The sequence below is a fragment of the Oncorhynchus clarkii genome, chromosome 10, assembly GCF_045791955.1.
Source record: "Oncorhynchus clarkii lewisi isolate Uvic-CL-2024 chromosome 10, UVic_Ocla_1.0, whole genome shotgun sequence".
Taxonomy (NCBI): Eukaryota; Metazoa; Chordata; class Actinopteri; order Salmoniformes; family Salmonidae; genus Oncorhynchus; species Oncorhynchus clarkii.
In genome coordinates, this window is record NC_092156.1 from 56,210,751 (window position 1) to 56,233,538 (window position 22,788).

Here is a 22,788-nt window from a genome sequence, read left to right on the forward strand (position 1 = left end):
TGAACTGCAGAGATCTACAGCTGAGGTGGGAGACTCTGTCCATAGGACAACAATCAGTCGTATATTGCACAAATCTGGCCTTTATGGAAGAGTGGCAAGAAGAAAGCCATTTCTTAAAGATATCCATAAAAAGTGTTGTTTTAAAGTTTGCCACAAGCCACCTGGGAGACACACCAAACATGTGGAAGAAGGTGCTCTGGTCAGATGAAACCAAAATTGAACTTTTTGGCAACAATGCAAAACGTTATGTTTGGCGTAAAAGCAACACAGCTCATCACCCTGAACACACTGTCAAACATGGTGGTGGCAGCATGATGGTTTGGGCCAGCTTTTCTTCAGCAGGGACAGGGAAGATGGTTAAAATTGATGGGAAGATGGATGGAGCCAAATACAGGACCATTCTGGAAGAAAACCTGATGGAGTCTGCAAAAGACCTGAGACTGGGACGGAGATTTGTCTTCCAACAAGACAATGATCCAAAACATAAAGCAAAATCTACAATGGAATGGTTCAAAAATAAACATATCCAGGTGTTAGAATGGCCAAGTCAAAGTCCAGACCTGAATCCAATCGAGAATCTGTGGAAAGAACTGAAAACTGCTGTTCACAAATGCTCTCCATCCAACCTCACTGAGCTCGAGCTGTTTTGCAAGGAGGAATGGGAAGAAATTTCAGTCTCTCGATGTGCAAAACTGATAGAGGCATACCCCAAGCGACTTACAGCTGTAATCGCAGCAAAAGGTGGCGCTACAAAGTATTAACTTAAGGGGGCTGAATAATTTTGCACGCCCAATTTTTCAGCTTTTGATTTGTTAAAAAAGTTTGAAATATCCAATAATTTTTTTTTTATTTTTTTATTTCACCTTTATTTAACCAGGTAGGCTAGTTGAGAACAAGTTCTCATTTGCAACTGCGACCTGGCCAAGATAAGGCATAGCAGTGTGAACAGACAACACAGAGTTACACATGGAGTAAACAATTAACAAGTCAATAACACAGTAGAAAAAAGGGGAGTCTATATATACATTGTGTGCAAAAGGCATGAGAAGGTAGGCAAATAATTACAATTATGCAGATTAACACTGGAGTGATAAATGATCAGATGGTTATGTAAAGGTAGAGATATTGGTGTGCAAAAGAGCAGAAAAATAAATAAATAAAAACAGTATGGGGATGAGGTAGGTGAAAATGGGTGGGCTATTTACCAATAGACTATGTACAGCTGCAGCGATCGGTTAGCTGCTCAGATAGCAGATGTTTGAAGTTGGTGAGGGAGATAAAAGTCTCCAACTTCAGTGATTTTTGCAATTCGTTCCAATCACAGGCAGCAGAGAACTGGAACGAAAGGCGGCCAAATGAGGTGTTGGCTTTAGGGATGATCAGTGAGATACACCTGCTGGAGCGCGTGCTACGGATGGGTGTTGCCATCGTAACCAGTGAACTGAGATAAGGCGGAGCTTTACCTAGCATGGACTTGTAGATGAGCTGGAGCCAGTGGGTCTGGCGACGAATATGTAGCGAGGGCCAGCCGATTAGAGCATACAAGTCGCAGTGGTGGGTGGTATAAGGTGCTTTAGTGACAAAACGGATGGCACTGTGATAAACTGCATCCAGTTTGCTGAGTAGAGTGTTGGAAGCAATTTTGTAGATGACATCGCCGAAGTCGAGGATCGGTAGGATAGTCAGTTTTACTAGGGTAAGTTTGGCGGCGTGAGTGAAGGAGGCTTTGTTGCGGAATAGAAAGCCGACTCTTGATTTGATTTTCGATTGGAGATGTTTGATATGGGTCTGGAAGGAGAGTTTAGAGTCTAGCCAGACACCTAGGTACTTATAGATGTCCACATATTCAAGGTCGGAACCATCCAGGGTGGTGATGCTGGTCAGGCGTGCGGGTGCAGGCAGCGAACGGTTGAAAAGCATGCATTTGGTTTTACTAGCGTTTAAGAGCAGTTGGAGGCCACGGAAGGAGTGCTGTATGGCATTGAAGCTCGTTTGGAGGTTAGATAGCACAGTGTCCAAGGACGGGCCGGAAGTATATAGAATGGTGTCGTCTGCGTAGAGGTGGATCAGGGAATCGCCCGCAGCATGAGAAACATCATTGTTATATACAGAGAAAAGAGTCGGCCCGAGAATTGAACCCTGTGGCACCCCCACAGAGACTGCCAGAGGACCGGACAGCATGCCCTCCGATTTGACACACTGAACTCTGTCTGCAAAGTAATTGGTGAACCAGGCAAGGCAGTCATCCGAAAAACCGAGGCTACTGAGTCTGCCAATAAGAATACGGTGATTGACAGAGTCGAAAGCCTTGGCAAGGTCTATGAAGACGGCTGCACAGTACTGTCTTTTATCGATGGCGGTTATGATATCGTTTAGCACCTTGAGCGTGGCTGAGGTACACCCGTGACCAGCTCGGAAACCAGATTGCACAGCGGAGAAGGTACGGTGGGATTCAAGATGGTCAGTGATCTGTTTGTTGACTTGGCTTTCGAAGACCTTAGATAGGCAGGGCAGGATGGATATTGGTCTGTAACAGTTTGGGTCCAGGGTGTCGCCCCCTTTGAAGAGGGGGATGACTGCGGCAGCTTTCCAATCCTTGGGGATCTCAGACGATATGAAAGAGAGGTTGAACAGGCTGGTAATAGGGGTTGCGACAATGGCGGCGGATAGTTTCAGGAATAGAGGGTCCAGATTGTCAAGCCCAGCTGATTTGTGGGCTTCCACTTCATGAGTGTGTCCCACTTGTTGTTGATTCTTCACAAAAAAATACAGTTTTATATCTTTATGTTTGAAGCCTGAAATGTGGCAAAAGGTCGCAAAGTTCAAGGGGGCCGAATACTTTCGCAAGGCACTGTATGGTTTGTGGATGGTCTTATTTTGTCAGACATGTCAGCTTGAAGCCTGTCTTCTAACTGCTTGGACAACCATTTGCATGACTGACACAGCCTTTGAGTTCATCAAAGGGGCCTAAGGGCAGGATGTAATACACAGTAATACAGTAGTCGAGAAGCACTATTAATGTAATCAGCTGTTTGACATGAGATGGAGCCTGGGTATCCTAGTCTCATTTAAGATCAGCTAAAATAGGAAGGGACCCAGTGCAGAGCCTTGGAGGATTCCCAGCTAAAATAGTGAGGGACTTCATATAGAGCTTTGTAGTATTCCCACAGCGATATTCACACCATTAGAAACAACCTGTGCCCATTATTTTATTGAAGCAGTTACGCAATTAACTGGCGGCACATCTCCTTCGTCTTTTCAATTTCCTATTTCCATCCTCTTGCACCAAAATGCTTCCTTTTTATCTTCATTATTGTACACAGGATGCAGGTCCGGTCCATGGAAGCGGGGCTAGCCGGTGTTACGTGATTGGCACTTGAATTTGCATGAGTTCACTGAATAAATAGGAACAGAGAGAGTGGATTGTTAGCTTGGGATTGGTCGAGCCGTTGATTCAGTATAATGGCCTCTCTGTTTGTGTCTCCAGTGGGGTATATAGACGACACATTGTGAGTCTGGCCCGGTTTGGATACACACTGTATTCTCTCCATCCCTCCCTCTCCCCTTTTCAAATGCTCATGCAACACACAAAAGAGTGAAAGAAAGTGCCTTTTCATGTGTGGGATGGAGGGAGGGGGGTTGGTGGGACCATGCACAGGAAGTTGGTGGAAGATGAGTTAGTCAGCCGGCTACAACTGGCTTTTGCACACCCCATCGAGCGATTCTCCAGCACCAACCGATGTGAATCCTGGGCATTTTACCAGCTCCATCAGGGCATGTGCGCATGGAAGGATGGAAATGGACCGGAAGGCGGGCCAGTGTTTGATGGCTGTTTGCTATTGTGTAATCAGCATTGGTTTACGTGCAGGAAGGGCCTTTTTAGAGTGTGCCAGGGAGCCTCAATGTAGGTCCCATATGGGTCCTTTATACTGCAAAAAAAAACGTTTTTATTACGGTTTATCATTGCTGAACAATTCAATAAAAACAAAAAAAGTTATGATGTGTAACTATTTGTCATTTATAAAGTGTTTTTCATGGTCGCAAAGGTGAAGAACACAAAAGTCACCGCAATTCAAAAATGATCCAGACACTGGTGAGGGCAGAGTTATCATTGACTATTCTATAGGCCTTGGTGAAAAGCAATCAAAAGGCAGTACAATACAGTATGAACACCAAAAGCAGGTCAAAATGAATGACAGATAATAACAGAGGAACAAAGACTTACTTTAGATCTGCTTGCGTAATACAATTTGTTTCACAAATCTCCCATTGACGACGAACAAGCAGGCTGGTGTATCTCAAAATTCCAACTAGAGTAGAAAAAGCGCAAACCAAAGCTATTCTATTTCAGTCTCAAATTCAATTGTCTCTTAAATGCAGTGAGCAAAGCTGGTTGAAATGACATTACAACCAGTTGTATAACCAGTTGTAATATGGTTATAATAATGTAATTTCAACTGTTCTGCCCACTGGAATTGTTCTAACAAACATGAGGAGGTTTAAACATTCTAGTATTTCCCTTTTATGGGGAATAATTGAGTTTGTGTTCCGTTATGTTATGAGGAAGAGGATACAGTTTTCTCCATTCTCTATTACAACAACTTGGATATAAGATTTCATTTACTAGAATTCCAAGCCATCATTTGCTGAAGTTGGCTGAGTTTTCGCACCAAAGTACGTTCATCTCTAGGAGACAGAAATGCAACGGCCACAAATTGACACTGACTGCATCCCAAATGGCACACTATTTCCCAGTAGTGCACTTCTTTTGACCAGGACCCTATTGACCCTGGTCAAACGTAGTGCACTACATAGGGAATAGTGCCATTTGGGACACAAAACCCAGTGATGTCGACGGTCAGCTCATTGCCAACATAAGACAGACAGAAGGCAAAGTTCACTTCCATGTAATCAAATTGTACTGTGTGTGTGTGTGTGTGTGTGTGTGTGTGTGTGTGTGTGTGTGTGTGTGTGTGTGTGTGTGTGTGTGTGTGTGTGTGTGTGTGTGTGTGTGTGTGTGTGTGTGTCACATAACAGAGGACTAAACCCAAAAAATGTCTGATAAACAAGTGTTCCTCACAATAAAATGGCAGCTTTTAACAAAGATTGTTTTTCAAATTAAAAAAATGTTTTTTAAATAATTATTGTTTTATTATTATGAATTTTTCAGATGTTAAATTAATTGCTAAATTGTCATCAAAGAAGAGGACAAAACAGAAAAAACGCAGCCAACTTTACATTTCTATGGTGGTAAGATGTGTTAAATTCTCATTTCCCAAACCATCCACAACATCGCTAACCATCCACTGTAGAGTCCTAACCATGAGTTTTTGTAAGTAATTGAATTTATGTACCCCTAATTGTACCGAATACTTATGTTAATCCTACAGCTATTGAATGCAGTAATCATGAGCCTATGAACCAGAGTTACAGTGTTAGCACTGACCTAGTAGGAAGACCACTTTGTGCCGCTCATCTTATCAGCTCCAATGTAAATAACATGAGTAAGTCTACTTCCGATAAGCTTCCCAGTAAAGGATTAAAAACAATCAAGCATCCCAGAAGAGTGCTAAAAATAGCCCATATGAACATATGTAGCCTAAGAAACAAGGACCTTGACGGCTGTTACCAACCCTTTGTAAACTTCTGGAAAAAATTGTGTTTGACCAGATACAATGCTATTTCACAGTAAACAAATTGACAACAGACTTTCAGCACGCTTATAAGGAAGGACACTTAACAAGCACAGCACTTACCAAATGACTGATGATTGACTGAGATAAATTGATGATCAAATGATTGTGGGGGCTGTCTTGTTAGACTTCAGTGCAGCTGTTGACATTATCGATCATAGTCTGCTGCTGCAAAAACATATGTGTTATGGCTTTACACCCTCTGCTATAATGTGGATAAAGAGTTACTTGTCTAACAGAACACAGAGGGTGTTATTTAATGGAAGCCTCTCAAACATAATCCAGGTAGAATCAGGAATTCCCCCGAGTAGCTGTTAAGGCCCCTTGCTTTTTTCAATTTTTACTAACGACATGCCACTGGCTTTGAGTAAGGCCAGTGTGTCTATGTAAGCGGATGACTCGACACTATACACATCAGCTACTACAGCGACTGAAATGACTGCAACACTTAACAAAGAGCTGCAGTTAGTATCAGAGTGGGTGGCAAGGAATAAGTTAGCCCTAAATATTTCTAAAACTAAAAGCATTGTATTTGGGACTAAACATTAACTAAACCCTAAACCTCAACTAAATCTTGTTATAAAGTATGTGGAAATTGAGCAATTTGTGATGACTAAACTGCTTGGATTAACCCTAGATTGTAAACTGTCATGTTCAAAACATATTGTTACAGTAGGAGCTAAGATGGGGAGAAGTCTGTCCATAATAAAGCGATGCCCTGCCTTTTTAACAACACTATCAACAAGGCAGGTCCTACAGGCTCTCGTTTTGTCACACCTTGACTACTGTTCAGTCGTGTGGTCAGGTGACACAAAAAAGGACTTAGGAACATTTTAATTGTCTCAGAACAGGGCAGCACGGCTGGCCCTTGGTTGCACACAGAGAGCAAATATTAATAATAATAATTTGCATGTCAATCTCTCATGGCTCAAAGTGGAGGAGAGATTGACTTCATCACTACTCATATTTATGAGAGGTATTGACATGATGAATGCACCAGCTGTCTGTCTAAATTATTGGCACACAGCTCGGACACCCATGCATACCCCACAAGTGTAACCAGATCCCAATCACCTGAATTCTAATCACCTGTTCACACACCTGTATGTCATTATCACACACTATTTAGTTCAGTTCTTTGAACCCCATCACTGTGAGGTATTGTTTGGTTTGTGACACACGTCTTTCAGAGTGCTGGTTTTCCCGTGAGTTACTCCTTCCGTGTATGATAGTTGGGCCTGTCTCACTAACGACACCTTTCTGCCTCACTAACGACACCTTTTTCTCTGTCTGTACGTCTGCCTATCAGATTTCCTGTCATCAACCTCTTGCCTGATCTTCCGGACTACGCTACTAGCCTTTTCCCTGCCTGTACTGTTACCTTTTGGACCCCATGTGTATGACCTTCTGCCTGCCCCTGGACCCAGCTACCTGCCTCCTCCTGTGGTCCTTTGCAATAAACACCTGTTTTTCATTTCATTAGTATTTCATTCAAAGTCATTATTTTATACAGCTTAAATGCGAAATGTATAGGCATGTTGTTGATGTGCCATTCGTGATGTGTTGTCACAAATGCATCACAATTGATTTCTTAAATAATTCATTTTCGTTCCTTCTTAGGCCACCTGGCTTGCTGCTGACTGATTTAGAGTGTGGATGTTGTTTCATAGCCTGTTGATCTGTCAAACATCAATAGATAGTGACAGAATCACACGTTACTTCCCAACCAAAGTTTTTTGGGCTCCTCGGCTATAGAAGGTTGTAGCGCAGCCTCTGAACGTCATAGAGACAAACCAAATATATCCCATGTGCATCGGAGTCACGTCTTTCTCTGGCATTTTACAGCTTGTTTCTAGCATAAAGCATTGCAGACTAAAGCGTCCTTATAGATCACTTTATAAAATCAGGTCCATTTAATGCCTATCCATTGTGTGTAGCTTAGTTTTATATACACCATCCCAGCAGGGCTAAAACAACTTGGGAAGGAAGTACATTTTCTTCTAATTTTGCCCTGTGCTTCTCTGAGCACGCTCTTCATACGGCTTAGACCTATAGTATTGGCTATTCTTTGTTTTTGGTGCACTTGATATTGCGCGCCCTGCAGGGAATCAGGGATGACAGGCATCATCGGGCACACATCAAGATACTATGATAAGCAGCTAATTCTGAAACCCAGAGCGATATGACATTTCATACAAATGACATGACCCTCCCCTGGACAAAATTGAAAAATACTAAAGCCAACCCCTAACTGAAGTGGGGAAAGCATGATTCTCCCCCATTTTCCCCTGGGTAACAATTGTGTAGCTTCGACCGATCCTGAAGTGGTGCCAACCAGATTGCTGCCATAGACTCTTATTACAGGTTAGATGTGAGGATACTTCAGCCCATACAAACGGGCACAGATTTGTCATGGCTATCATGTCGGCTGAAGTACAATCGGCAGCCGAACCCTAGACTATTGTTTCCATGCTCTCCCTCCCTCCTTGTCTACACTCAGTCACACCACCAATTGCAGCAATTCTCTTGGCTAGAAGTCACTCTCTCTCTGTTGTTGTGGTGGGGTACACAGAATGCTGTGACACCCGTATAATGCGTAATCCTGTCCACACAATACAGATTGCGCCCCAAATCACACTCTATTCCCTATGGCGCACTTAGGGTTGCAAACAAAATTCCAGTAACTTTCTGATATTTTCCACGTTTTTCAGAAAGGTTAGCGGTATCCTAGATATCCTATTGATTCCCTTCTGATTCCACGATTCTTCCAACCAGGATTATTTTCATGTTACGGGGATTTTGCAACTCTAAGTGTACTAATGTTGCACTATAGGGAGTAGGGCCCACATGGCTCAGGTCAAAAGTAGTGCTCTATGTAGAGAATAGAGTGTCATTTGGAGCGCAAACAGAGCCCCACCTGTTTGGAGCCCCACATTTTTTGCCCCCCCAAAAATGTTGTTTTTAAAAAATGAGTCTTTGCATGCTATTTGCCATTAATATGTGTCACATATCAGTTTGCAGACAATGTAAAAATATATATATAGATATACTATAAAGTTCATAAAGCCGCGTACAAACAGGCAGCTCTAAAATGCAGGTGTTTCAGCTTAGCTCAGTGCTTTCTCTGGTGGTGGAGCAGGCCAGTAGAAAATAGGAGCATTGCACCGTGATTGGCTCAGCATTGCACCGTGATTGGCTCGGTGTTCTGTCACTCATGGGAACACTACATCACCCGCCTTTAGTGAGGGTAGACATCAAGAATGTGAGCCCTTTGGGTCCTGCCGTAGACTTAGATTAGATGTGCCCTTCCAAGAAGGCTCAAGCTCATCGGCCACTGATAAAATGACGTCAAATCACTTAAGATCTATAGAAGCTTTGATTGGACTGATCACGTCAGCATCTTACTTTCAGAATCTTAGCTAGCAGTCATCATCATTAATCACGTTGACAATCTACTGGCAAATCCTTTTTAATCCTTGTCATATGAAGAGAAATAATGAAGATACATTTTGATAAAACATATCGGTGCTCATCGGCCATTGGACGTAAACATTACACAACAAGTTGGAAATCGCAAATTCAACAATGAGTTGTTTGGAAGGAATCATGACAGTGACTAACCGCAAGCATTGCAACTGGGAAGTCGGGAATAAACGCGCTGGAGAAAAACGTTTTAAACGCTCATCCCAACTCGGAATTGTAAATCTTTCTCTTTCTTTGATGACAAAATTTGCCAACAAAGGACCGTGCGCACAGCAAGGGGGCACAATTGGCCCAGAATTCCGGGGTAGGCCGTCTGTCACGCCCTGGCCATAGAGATGCTTTTTATTCTCTAGTTTGGTTAGGCCAGGGTGTGACTAGGGTGGGCGTTCTATGTTCTTTTTTCTATGTTTTTGTATTTCTTTGTTTTTGGCCGGGTATGGTTCTCAATCAGGGACAGCTTTCTGTCATTGTCTCTGATTGAGAACCATACTTAGGTAGCTCTTGCCCACATGGGTTTTGTGGGTAGTTGTTTTCTGTTTTGTGTGAGTACCTGACAACAGTTTTGTTCCACTTTTGTTTTTGTTTCAGTGTTCAGGTTACAATAAACATCATGAACACCTACTACGCTGCGCTTTGGTCTACTCCTTCTTCCTCAGTCGAACATCGTTACAGAACTACCCACCACCAAAGGACCAAGCAGCGTTGGAAGGAGGAGCAGCGCTATAAGGAGGAATGGACATGGGAGGACATTCTGGACGGCAAGGGATCCTACACATGGGAGGAGATCCTGGCTGGAAGGGATCGCCTCCCATGGCAACAGGTGGAGGCAGCCAGGAGAGTGGAGGCAGCAGGAAAAGGGAGCCAGCGATTTGAGGGAACACGGCTGGCAAGGAAGCCCGAGAGGCAGCCCCAAAAATATTGTGGAGGGGGCACACAGGGAGTGTGGCGGAGTCATGTTGGAGACCTGAGCCCGCTCCCCGGGGCGAGCAGGTGACAGGTCAGGCCTCGTGCTATGGGGTGATGCGCACTGTGTCTTGGTCGAGTATTCACAGGCCGGTGTGCTTGGTGCCAGCGTCCCGCATTTTCCGGGTGGAAGCTGGCATCCAGCCAGAACGGGGGGCCAGCTATGCGGTTGAGACCGCCAGTGCGCCTCCACTGCCCTGTGTATCCAGTGCCTCGGCCAAGGAAGAGGCCGCCTGTATGTCTCCCCAGCCTGTTGAGTCCTGTGCCTGCTCCCAGAACCAAGTCTCCCTCCTGTCCGGAGCTGCCAGAGCCTCCCTCCTGTCCGGAGCTGCCAGAGCCGCCCGTCAGTCCGGAGCTGCCAGAGGCGCCCGTCAGTCCGGAGCTGCCAGAGCCGCCCGTCAGTCCGGAGCTGCCAGAGCCACCCGTCAGTCCGGAGCTGCCAGAGCCGCCCGTCAGTCCGGCGCTGCCAGAGCCGCCCTTCACTCCGGAGCTGCCAGAGCCGCCCTTCACTCCGGAGCTGCCAGAGCCGCCCTTCACTCCAGAGCTGCCAGAGCCGCCCTTCACTCCGGAGCTGCCAGAGTCGCCCTTCACTCCGGAGCTGCCAGAATCGCAGCTCCTCAGTCCAGAGGCGCCCCTCAGTCCAGAGCCGGCCGTCAGTCCGGAGCTGCCAGAGCCGCCCGTCAATCCAGAGTTTCCAGAGCCGCCCTTCACTCCGGAGCTGCCAGAGCCACCCTTCACACCGGAGCTGCCAGAGCCGCCCTTCACTCCAGAACTGCCAGAGTCGCTCTTCACTCCAGAGCTGCCAGAATCGCAGCCCCTCAGTCCAGATGCGCCCCTCAGTCCAGAGGCGCCCCTCAGTCCAGGGGCGCCCTCTACGAGGGTCTTCAGTCCGGGGCTCGCTGTGAGGGTCCCTGCTCCAGAGGCGCCACCTAAGTGGGCCAAGACTGAGGTGGAGCGGGGTCCACATGCCGCACCCGAGCCACCGCCGTAAGAAGGCCCACCTGGACCCTCCCCTTTAGAGTCAGGTTTTGCGGCCGGAGTCCGCGCATTTGGGGGGGGGGGGGGGGGGGGGTACTGTCACTGTGACTAGGGTGGGCGTTCAATGTTCTTTTTTCTATGTTTTAGTATTTCTTTGTTTTTGGCCGGGTATGGTTCTCAATCAGGGACAGCTGTCTGTTGTTGTCTCTGATTGAGAACCATACTTAGGTAGCTCTTGCCCACATGGGTTTTGTGGGTAGTTGTTTTCTGTTTGGTGTGAGTACCTGACAGGACTGTTGCGTTTTGTTCCACTTTTGTTTTTGTTTCAGTGTTCAGTTTACAATAAACATCATGAACACCTACCACGCTGCGCTTTGGTCTACTCCTTCCTCTGACGAACATCGTTACACCGTCATTGTATATAAGAATTTGTTCTTAACTGACTTGCCAAGTTAAATAAAGGTTGAATTTTTAACAATTCTAACATTTTTACAAAGAATGTAAAGTCTCACAGGAAGTCGACTGTGTGAATCTTGAGGGGTCAAATGAGAAAGCGTGAGAGAGAGAGAGAGAGAGAGAGAGAGAGAGAGAGAGAGAGAGAGAATTATGTTGTGCGTGTGTGCATGGCTTCAAGTGTGATAAAGACATCCAGATATTCAGATAAGGACAGAAATAATAACACAGAGAAAGACCGAAAGAGAAAAAGAGAGAGAGAGAGAGAGAGAGGGACACTTGAACAAGATATCCCAGTAATAGGGTTGAATTGTAATAGCTGTGCTTTCCTTAATGAAAGATCACTGTCTTTCTCCATCATATCAGAAGGGCCAATTACCAGACTTTGTATGCTTCCCTTTTCCCTATATAATACACTACTTTTGACCAGAGCCCTATGGAATATGGTGCCATTTGGAAGTAAACCTTTCTCTCCATCTACACACAGATGATGTTTCCCAAACTCTAGTCCTAAAGTACAATCTCAATCTCCTTAAGTACACTGAACAAAAAGCTTATTTGTCTCAAATTTGTTTACATCCCTATTAGTGAGCATGTCTCCTTTGGCAAAATAATCCATCAGGTGTGGCATATCAAGAAGCAGATTAAACAGCATGGTCATTACACAGGTGCACTTTGTGCTGGGGACAGCAAAAGGTCCATTTAAAATGTACAGTTTTGTCACAACACAATGCCATAGATGTCTCAAGTTTGGAATGAGCATCCAATTGGCATGCAAGAATATCCACTGGAGCTGTTTCCAGAGAATTGAAGGTTAATTTCTCTACCATAAACTGCATCCAACGTAATTTTAGAGAATTTGGCAGTACGTCCAACCGGCCTCACAACCGCAGACCGTGTGTAACCTCGCCAGCCCAGGACCTCCACATCTGGCTTCTTCACCTGGATCGCCAAAGGGGGGGGTGGGGAGTATTTATGTCTGTAATAAAGCCCTTTTGTGTGGAAAAACAAATTCTGATTGGATTGTACAGAAGATCAGGGGAAAGATACCTGTGGGAGGCTTTGTGTGTGTCCCCAAATGGCACCCTATTCCCTATATGGTGTACTATTTTTGATCAGGGCCCAAAGGCTCCGGTCAAAAGCCGTGCACTATATAGGGAATTAGGGTGCAATTTGGGATACATTTCCGTGGGAGGCGCTTATCATTAGAGAAATATCTAGTGGCAGGCTATGAATGCGGTCATAAAAGAGTGTTTAATGTTAAGTGCTTTTGATTGTTCGATTTGGACGTTCCCTAAGTTCCATGAGACTTCAATGATGTGTAGCAGACATACTGAAAAGGAATATTTAAAAACATACAGATTACATTGAGACCAAAAGGCTTTTTTTAGCTACCTCTGGGACTCTCGGCCTCTGAGACACGTGATCTTATGCAACACAAGTGTGAGGAGAATGTGTTTTGTTTGCTCAGTATCCAGCTGATGTTACAGTACTCCCATGAAGCAATGAAACTCTCTCACCCTTCACCCTGAGGTATATACAAAATCCAACTTGATCTGCCTGTAAAATCACATGTATGTCTCGCTCTCTTTGTCGCTTTGTCCACTCAGCACTTTCAGCCTGCTTTGCCCTACTAGACTACACTTCTCCTTTCGATATCCTCCAATGAAATCAACTGTATTTCTTGCCTAATTTCATAGATCCCCCCCCCCCCCCCCCCCCTAAAATTAAATGTTCTTTGTTTAGTTCTTCTAGGTTTCCGTTTTCCCCTGCTCACACGTTTTTAATAGAAAAAATAACTCGGATAAATCGGATGTTCTAATTCCACAACATTGCTTCAACCACATCAGGAGACCACTTTTGAGGTCTGGGAAAAATCAGAGAAATGTTGATTTCGGGGTGTAGTGACCCTTTAATTCCAGTGTGCACAAAGCAAGAGGCTGTTGTTTAGCAATGTTTTTATAGCGCACATGTGACGGTAGAGTTGGCAAAACAAATACCCACTGCATTGATGAATATAATCATGATGTCATTCTGACAGGTTAGGTAGCTGATAGGCTACTTTGTTAACATTTCAATGAGAAGGCTTTTGGGAAAGCCCTTCCACCTACCTGAAGATTTTTTATTAGCATCATGGCTAACGGCTTGTGCATTCTGTTCACGCCTTATGACAAACGTTCAATACATTTAGTTGATTCCCTACTAAGTTCAATTACATTCCTGATATTGTCGAATTCCGTTTTATTGTCTGAATTTCGTGATTCTGTGTGCGTTCTCCGATTTTATAGCGCCCTACATGACCCTCTCAGGCTCTGAATCATAATGGCATTATGTCAATGTTTTGTTTTGGTCATTTCAACGGAGAGAACACACTAATTGATAATGGTGGGATTAATACATTGAGACTGGACAAATAGAGAACATTACCTTCTACAGAAAAACGAGGTAGCTTTTCATCTCCATTAGAAAGGTTAACCCATCCATTAGTTTGGACAGGAAATTGGACAAAACCGGAAAACCAGTTTAATGTCACTAAGGCACAAAAATGGTACAGTGATAATTTAGGCCATATCAGTTATGTAAAAATAAAGACACTGGATCTAGTGGGATTCTCCCCATTCTCATTTTGTTCTCAGGCAGGTAGCCTAGTGGTTAGAGCGTTGGACTAGTAGCCAAAAGGTTGCAAGACTGAATCCCCGAGCTGACATGTTAAACATATGCTGTTCTGCCCCTACCCACTGTTCCTAGGCTGTCATTGAAAATAAGAAGCTGTTCGTAACTGACTTGCCTAGTAAAATAAATAAAAATCCAAAAGTGAGCTCTTGTAGTTTCTGATCTTGATTTTCCACAGGGGTAAAGGTTATCAGCTGCTGTCAGAGCCCTTTAAATTACAGCAGTCTCAGTCCCTGTTGTGTCTCTGGGGTGTCTATAATCTGTGTCTGGCTGCTACACTGGGTGTGTCTCTCTGTCCCCGCCTGGGTCAGGGAGTTATGCAGCCCACCGCCCGTCTCCCTGTCCCCTTACCCCTGCCCTCTGTCCAATGAACAATGAAACGAAAGGCTTCTCCCCCGCTGGACCCCAATGTGAGGGAGTTGGGGAGGGGGGAGAGAGGCAGGGTGAAAGGGAGGGAGGGACTGTAATAACAAACCTGGGTTCGTGTCCTGTCAGTGGCCCGGGAAGGGGAAGAAAAACCTCAAACGACAAAAACATCAGGAGGACCTTCCCATTCCAAACAATCCCTCCTGTTGTTCGTCCGATGATCCGATGGTGAAGAGGTGACTGAGGGTGAAGGGGTGATGGGAGGAGGTGAAGATGACCCACTGACCTGTCTCAGGGGTTCATTTTTGTTTGTCATCCAGGAAATGGAGTGACGCCCTGATAGCATGGTGGCCCACTCCCCAGCTGTCCAGGATCCCTGCTTCCCTGTCCCTGAGCACGTTCACACACATACACACCCCACTTTACCCCATTATTCCATTATCTCAACCAACAGGAATCTATTGGGGGTTTCTGGGGATTAGTGTTTAGCAGATAGAAATATTATGCAGACCAAACATCTCTGTCTGACATGTAGATTCAAGGAATCACGTCAGCTCTATTCATGCATGTCTACGTATAAGCAATGTTTCACAACTGAACATGCTCTCAGTGGGTTGGCTTTCCACATTCATTATCAAGTCACTTTTTTTATAGAGCTCTATATTAAATCAAAGCTGGTATCTAGGTCTCCAAGCTGAGTGAAATAATAATCTACTGCACAGCTTTGATCCAGAGGGTTTCGAAGCTGTTGTTGTAAATTCGATTTTCAATGGAAAGGTGGGGAAACGCCATTCCACTGCAAATGAACAGACCAGATCATCAGTCAGAATACTTCATCACTGAGAACATGAAAGTCTGCTTGGAACTGTTTGTACACAAACAACAAAGCAAGCAAGCTAATATTCCATAATAAGAGAGGAAGGATTTTCCCTCAAGTTTGCAGAAGCCTCGAAGGGATTCTGGGATTGCGAATCATAAAAGAGGGAATTCTTAATGGCATCCAAAATCATCAGGGATGGTTTTGAATTTCAACTGAGAGCAGTTGGAGAAAAACAACCATTCCGCGTTACATTGCATGTACAGTACATCCAAGACTCCATCTGGTTTGTGGATAGCCTTGACTCTCTCCTGTCTGGCTGTCTGGCTCCACATAGCCTACAGCACCAGCATCTGTTTGTTTGTCATCTGAAACCCACCCTTGTCACCAGACCTGGGTTCAAATACTATTTGAAATAATTTACTTTATCTGTGCTTGATTAAACTTGCCTGGCTTAGTAGACCAATAGAATAGCGTTGCTGTTTGATAAAAATCTTGAAGCATTTTTGCAACAAAAAAAAATAGTTACATTTATTGAAAGCAGTAACTCCCATCAATGTACTCAGTACATTTCATGACTCTAGGATCAAGAACATGTATTCAAAATAGCTTCTGAAAATTCTGAATTGTATGTTCATTTGTGGGAAAATATTTTCACTTTTTCAATTTCCTAAAACGTTTCTGTTTTGGAGATACCTGTAAGGGGTTGTCGTCAAACAGTGATGATAATACCAGAACTGTAAACCCTGCCTACTGGCACTCTAGGCAGGCTAGAGCAAACACTCACAGTATTGGAAAGATTTCAAATAGTATTCAAACCCAGGTCTGCTCCACATACAATGTCTGCTTCTGGGTTTGTCATCTGAGACTAAGCCTTGCCACAGGGCCACGTAATGCTATATGCAGTCGGACTAGGGCGTCTTGTGGCTGTGGACCTATCGCGTGACAAAACAAAGTGTAGACTAGCGCAGCTGATTCAAAATGTCACAGGAGGGACGAGAGGGTACGCCAAGTTACTCAGCTGTGCAGACTCAGCCACTGCCACCGAAAATGACTTTTGACATTTTTATTTCACCTTTATTTAACCAGGTAGAAAAAGTAGGAAAATAAGTCTATATACAATGTGAGCAAATGAGGTGAGATAAGGGAGGTAAAGGCAAAAAAAAGGCCATGGTGGCGAACTAAATACAATATAGCAAGTAAAACACTGGAATGGTAGATTTGCAGTGGAAGAATGTGCAAAGTAGAGATAGAAATAATGGGGTGCAAAGGAGCTAAATAAATAAATAAATAAATATAGCAGGGGGAGGAGGTAGTTGTTTGGGCTAAATTATAGATGGGCTATGTACACGTGCAGTAATCTGTGAGCTGTTCTGACAGCTGGTGCTTAAAGCTAGTGAGGGAGATAAGTGTTTCCAGTTTCAGAGATTTTTGTAGTTCGTTCCAGTCATTGGCAGCAGAGAAATGGAAGGAGAGGCAGCCAAAGGAAGAATTGGTTTTGGGGGTGAGCAGAGAGATATACCTGCTGGAGCGCGAGCTACAGGTGGGTGCTGCTATGGCGACCAGCGAGCTGAGATAAGGGGGGACTTTACCTAGCAGGGTCTTGTAGATGACCTGGAGCCAGTGGGTTTTGCGACGAGTATGAAGCGAGGGCCAGCCAGACTTAAAGGGAGATTTGCGAGACCTTCCACCTCATTGATGTCTAACCTTTGACCTATAGGCATAGTATGACCTGGAGGCAGTGTTTGACTGATTGTTTGTGGTTGGTAGGTCACTAGCTACAGCATAACTGAGAATTGAACATATTGATCAATCCTTGCTGCGACCTCACCTCTGGGTCTCCGTGTGTGTAATGATGCACAAGTCAACAGAACATCCCGCAGGACTATGGTAGACAGGACACAATCTCATTAATTGTTGCCTCAGGAGCTGGTTTGATGCAAAAACAAGCCTGATGATGTCAGACTAACGTGATAAAGGTAATCAGGGACTTGACTCTCTGTAACTAATGCAAGATCTGGTGCGAAATTTCACGTGCTCCCTGGTAAACACATAAATAGATGCATCCACACACACTGTACTGTTTCAGTAGGGCACAGTGTACCGTGTTCTGTTGTTGCTTCATATGAAGTCGACTCGGTGTACAAATGATTTCCATATGACCTTCCCAAAGCCTTCACATTTGAGAACAAATGTCACCTTTGAGGGAGGCTGTTCACACACACGCAAACACACACACACCCACACTCCAGGTTGTAAATGTGTTAAATGGAAAGGTCAGTATCACAATCCCTCCACGGAGTAAAGGCCTGACCAGATTATTGATAGGTGAGGGTTGAAGTCCACATCATGCCATTACTGCACTTTGACAAGTTCCACCGAGCACGATAATGACTGTATCGTTTTTGACTTGGAGAACCAGGTTATCCACTAATGTGGTCCATATTAGAACAGTCTAAGTCTCACATGCAAGTCCTGCTGAGACAGAAGCGCTCCTAATATGGACACCGTAGCTGTGGCTTCCTTTCCTCAATCAGCTTGTGATCAGAACTAAATCTAATGCGGATGCGGAACAAAACAATGTTATCGATAATGAATCAACATGATGACAGTATTTCTGTTGACTGGAAATAGTAAAAACACTCATCAGTATTCAACTTCACACCAATCAAAGAGAGACATGTTGTAAAAATACCTGGGTTCAATTACTATTTGAAATATTTATGTTTGCTGTAGCCTGCCTGGAGTGCCAGGTGTACAGGGTTTACATTTTGGGACATTCCCTGTTAGTTCCATTGCAACAGGGAGGCTCAATCAACAACAGATAAAGTATTTGAAATCATTTCAAATGGTATTTGAACCCAGGTCTGGTTGGCAACTGATACCATAAAGTAAACACACAGCCGATCATCTAGGTCAGTGAGTGGAGTATATAGCCAGCCAGACCACCAGCTGGCCAAATACCATTACAATATGAAAATACTGATCAGGTTACTGGGAAACACACATATGCATTCATGCATGCACACACACAAACACACACACACACATGTGCTCACATTCTTTCTCACATACATTCATTAGAAATGTGTACGCACATGCCACATATCACACATGTGGGCTCACACACTCAGTATAAAAACACACAAAGCACACAGACACACACTTTGTGAGTGTGAAGGATTGCAGTATAAGTCAAACTCTTGGATTGGCCACGCATTCCAAGCTGGATAGAAAAATCGGTTTGTCCTGGACGCTTGGTATTATGCTACTGCACACATCCAGTAACATTTAGATAAGAATCTAAATCACAAGCCAGGTGAGACTGAAGAAGGTCAAAATGCCACCTCGTATTTCTCTTGACCTTAACCCGAGCAATGTAAGTAACTTAACCATCTCTCTGAATACATCCAACGGGGTTAAAGTCGTCTCTCGCTCTCTTTGTCCCTTGCACACAAAAAGTACTCTGTCTGTCAGTCACTCACTCTCACTCACTGGATGTGTCCGAATATCCCGTATGTGCATCCTAGAGAGTAGGCAGTTTGAGTATGGGGAAAAAAGTAAATAGTATGCGACATTTCGAAAATCGAGTATACTTCAAATGCCTAAATGTCATACTCTTTTTGGCTTTGACAACAGCTGATCAATTAGATATAGGGATGAGCTACCGAAATCAATGAATAATAGGAAACAACCCAATCGCGCATGACACAAATCGAGTATGGTTTAAATGCCAGGATGTTATGCTCATTTCGGCTCTCCATCTACTAGAATTCGATGCATACTTTCCCACAATGCATTGGACGAGGTGGGCTGCGAGCGATAGGCGCTAGTTCTCTTCAAGTAGCCAAACAACAAAACTCGGCTACTTTATTGGGAAGATGCCACATAGAGAAGCTTCTGAGGTGGTGTTCAAATGTAGGCTGAGTAGTTCTTGTTCTCCTTAAAAAGATCACAAGTTGCTACATCTTTGAAAACAGAAGTACTTTTTTTTTTTATTACCCAAAGTGGATTTCTGTTTTCTCATTGAAAAGTGTTTCTTTGTTCTCTTGGCCTTAGTCAGAGCTTTTAAACAAAATGCTAAGCATCTTTTTTTATTTCTGAATGTGTCAGCTCCGTGGACTCGGGTGTGTGGCTGCATTTTTGATGTCATGTTATTCGGACATGTTGATTTGAACATATGGATTGTTTTAGTTTTGTAGGCTACCTATTTAATTATTCCATTTATGGATCAAGCCTTAGCAGTCATTCTGATCTCAATACCAATCATCACTTTAGTTTATTATGTTGCTGTCCAGCGGTTCTGAATTTGCCATGTACTGCACCTGACTGTCCACGTTGTTCTGTGCAATAGCCTTTTGATTTGAACATTTGATTCGTTTTGGTGTGTGTATAAACTATGTGATTTAATTTATATAGACCTATGTTAGAACACTTTGGTTTCACTAATATGTTGAAATGGAACCAAATGATATGTTTCTGTCTTCAATCCTTTTTAAGAGAGATGGGAGATATTGGTTACGGTATGGGTTGAATGTAATAGTCTGCCTATAACCAGCCTGAGTAGGCTGCGTTCCTATTCTATTCAGAGTTTATTCAGAGTTGTAAATGAGCTATGCATGTCTGTTGAATTTGGAAAAATCCACCTGCACTCGGCCCCTGCCCCACCTACTCAGCTAGTCAGAAGCCGCTACTACGTTGCTGCCGTGGCACACTGCATACTTTTTAATAAACGCTGCGTGCTAAATAGTATGTGGCAATTAGTACACACACTGAGTATATCAAACATTAGGAATACCTTCCTAATATTGAGTTGCACTCCCCCCGCCCCCTTTTTTTGCCCTTAGAACAGCCTCAACCAGGATGAAGGTATACGCCCACACCATTCTGCAGTTGGGGTACACCCACACCATTTCAACAACAGAAAAGCTGCTTTTTAATATATTTAAATAAATAAAAAAGTCATCTATTTAAATGACTATGAGTGTACAAAACATTAGGAGCACCTTCCCAATATTGAGTTGCACTTGCTTAATGTTTTGGATACTCAGTGTAGTATGCAGTTTAAGTATGTAGTACACTAGTATGGGCACTCACTCACTCACACAAACACACACACACACTCTTGCTGGGCTTGCATAATCCACGGTGGACTCAACAAGAAAACTCCTTCCAGAGAAAATATTGTTAACACATGATTTACTATAAATAAATCTGTTTAAATCCCCTCCGTGGTTCAGTGTGTTCTTTTGCGTTCCTTCCAGCTCAGCAAATGGTAACAAACCAAGGAGGGGGGGGGGGGGGGGGGCTGTATGTGTGTATATTCAGTACCAGTCAAAAGTTCCAGGGTTTTTCTTTATTTTTTACTACTATAAGGTAGGGTTGGTATACAAAAGATAGCCCTGTTTGGTAAAAGACCAAGTCCACATTATGGCAAGAACAGCTCAAATAAGTAAAGAGAAACAACAATCCATCATTACTTTAAGACATGAGAGTCAGTCAATACGGAAAAGTTTAAGAACTTTGCAGTCGCAAAACCATCAAGCGCTATGATGAAACTAGCTTTCATGAGGACCCCCACAGGAAAGGAAGACCCAGAGTTACCTCTGTTGCAGAGGATAAGTTCATTAGAGTTACCAACCCCAAATAAATGCTTCACAGAGTTCAAGTAACAGACACATCTCAACATCAACGGTTCAGAGGAGACTGCCTGAATCAGGCCTTCATGGTTGAATTGCTGCAAAGAAACCACTACTAAAGAACAACAATAAGAAGAAGAGACTTGCTTGGGCAAAGAAACACGAGTAATGGACAATAGACCAGTGGAAATCTGTACTTTGGTCTGGTGAGTCCAAATTTGAGATTTTTGATTCCAACTGCCGTGTCTTTGTGAGACGCAGAGTAGGTGAACGGATGATCTCCGCATGTGTGGTTCCCACTGTGAAGCATGGAGGAGGAGGTGTGATGGTGAGGGGGTGCTTTGCTGGTGACACTTTTAGTGATTTATTTAGAATTCAAGGCACACTTAACAAACATGGCTACCCTAGAATTCTGCAGCGATACGCCATCCCATCTGGTTGCGCTTAGTGTGACTATCATTTGTTTTTCAATAGGAAAAAATCCCCAAAACACACCTCCAGGCTGAGTAAGGTCTATTTGACCAAGGAAAGTGATGGAGTGTTGCGTCAGATTACCTGGCCTCCACAATCACTTGACCTCAACCTAATTGAGATGGTTTGGGATGAGTTGGACCAAAGAGTGAAGGAAAAGCAGCCAACAAGTGCTCAGCAATGTGGGAACTCCTTCAAGACTGTTGGAAAAACATTCCTCATGAAGCTGGTTGAGAGAATGCCAAGAGTGTGTCAAGCTGTCATCAAGGCAAAGGGTGACTACTTTGAATAATCTAAAATATTAAATAAATGTTGATTTGTTTAACACTTTTTTGGTTATTACATGATTCCATACATGTTATTTCATAGTTTTGATGTCTTCACTATTATTCTACAATGTAGAAAATAGTAAAAATAAAGAAAGACCTTTGAATGAGTAGGTGTGTCCAAATTTTGACTGGTAACGTATATATATATACACACACTAGCGGTCTTAGGTTTTAGAACAAGATATGCATACCATATCTTGTTCTTAAAGTGGGATCGAAGGAGAATTTTCCACCAACCATTGTTGCGTGTGTTTGTGTCCTTAAACTACGTTTCCGGTATACTGACATTAAAATTTCACTCACCACTTAACAAAGGTGTCACGACTTCCGCCGAAGTCGGTTCCTCTCCTTGTTCGGGTGGCGTTCTGTGGTCAACGTCACCAGTCTTCTAGCCATCGCCGATCCACCTTTCATTTTCCATTTGCTTTGTCTTGTTTTCCCACACACCTGGTTTTCATATCCCTCATTACTTGTTGTGTATTTAACCCTCTGTTTCCCCCCCCCCCATGTCTGTGTGTGAAATTGTTTGTTGTAAGTGCTTGTGATTACAGTCAACCCTATTGAAATGGGGGAATCTATTCAAAAGGTGGAAAGAGTCATCACATGGGAGTAATGCATATTTCTGATGGGAGTAATGCATAGTCCCCGTCCCCCCCACCCCCCACACACACACACATATGCACGCAGACCTGCCATCATCACATCCACACACAGAGCGAGAGAGGACACGCCCCCCCCACACAAACACACACTTATACAGAAATGCCATCACCACATCCGCACACAGACCACACAGAGACACAGGCACACACACACACACACACACACACACACACACACACACACACACACACACACACACACACACACACACACACACACACACACACACACACACACACACACACACAGGCACACACATG

At 43.8% G+C, this 22,788-nt stretch overlaps 1 protein-coding gene across 1 annotated transcript in view; it reads right to left on the reverse strand.

The window, feature by feature from the left end:
• Positions 1-22,191, reverse strand: part of LOC139418797 (spermine oxidase-like) — a 69,701-nt gene extending 47,510 nt beyond the window's left edge. The window contains exon 1 of the mRNA XM_071168508.1: positions 22,169-22,191. The gene's annotated coding sequence lies outside the window, so the exon portion shown is untranslated. The remainder of the gene's footprint in view (positions 1-22,168) is intronic.
• Between the last annotated feature and the right edge of the window lie 597 nt (positions 22,192-22,788).